We start from the raw sequence: 967 nt of genomic DNA, 5'->3' as shown, positions 1-967 counted from the left end.
GGGGAGGTGTCTGAGTGCTGAGGTGGGGTCCACCCCATCGCATCTGTCTGCCAGGGGGAGAAGGGAAGGGGACCACCCCAAAGGGCTGATGCCCTTGGGTCAGGAGGGCTTCCTCATACGTTTGTGAGGCAAGAGCTAAGAGTGTGGGCCAAAACCAGTCACGCCTGGTTAAGATTAAAGGCCAGGCCAGAAAAGACTTCCTGACAGTGGTCCAGGGGTGGACCAGGAGTCGCCAACAGAAGGAGCCAAGGTGTGACGCAGCGGCTGAGAAGGTTGTGCTTGGTCGGCCAGGCGAACAGAGCAAGGAGCCTGAGGCCCAGAACAATCCTGCTGCCCTCTGCCCTGTTGGGCTACCTGGGAGTGCTAAGCCTGACCCACTTTAGGGTTCACAGGTTGTATCTGGGGGTGGGAAGCTCTCCATCCCTGGGATGGACTCAACAGGTGACGATGCAGAGAGGAAGGCCCTGCACCAGGCAAGAGCGGGGGACTGAGTTCCCTTGAAAAGTTTTCCATCCTGACAAGTGCAGGGGTCATCTCTCCCTTCCAGGACGGGAGAAAAATAGAGAGTTCTGCCAGGGGCTCTGATAACATGTTGCATAAAATGTACTAGAAAAATTGTTTGAAGTTCAGGGAGTCCTCTGCTTTTTATTTGCTAAATCTATCTACCCTGGCTTGAAGAGACCCGTGTAGAATTGAGCCACTCTCATTGACCTGCGTGGGCTGGCACTCTGGACCTGTGACCCCATTGCACACACATAACCTCAGGCCTTCCATCCTCACCTGCCCTGGGAGCTTCTGGGCTCTGCTTTGGAATGCAACTAACTCAGCCCAAGTTCAGTTCAGTTCAGTTCAGTCGCTCAGTCGTGTCTGACTCTTTGCGACCCCATGAATCGCAGCACGCCAGGCCTCCCTGTCCATCACCAACTCCCGGAGTTCACCCAGACTCACATCCATCGAGTCAGTGATG

At 55.2% G+C, this 967-nt stretch overlaps 1 protein-coding gene across 2 annotated transcripts in view; it reads right to left on the bottom strand.

Moving 5' to 3' along the window:
- The window catches only part of ITGB4 (integrin, beta 4), a 33,352-nt gene that overhangs the window by 6,922 nt on the left and 25,463 nt on the right, over window positions 1-967 (bottom strand). The window lies entirely within an intron of this gene.

This window comes from Bison bison, unplaced genomic scaffold (assembly GCF_000754665.1).
Source record: "Bison bison bison isolate TAMUID 2011002044 unplaced genomic scaffold, Bison_UMD1.0 scf7180017864371, whole genome shotgun sequence".
In the NCBI taxonomy this organism is placed as follows: domain Eukaryota; kingdom Metazoa; phylum Chordata; class Mammalia; order Artiodactyla; family Bovidae; genus Bison; species Bison bison.
Note: the sequence above shows the minus strand (reverse complement) of the source record. Positions and strands in the feature narration are given on the sequence as shown.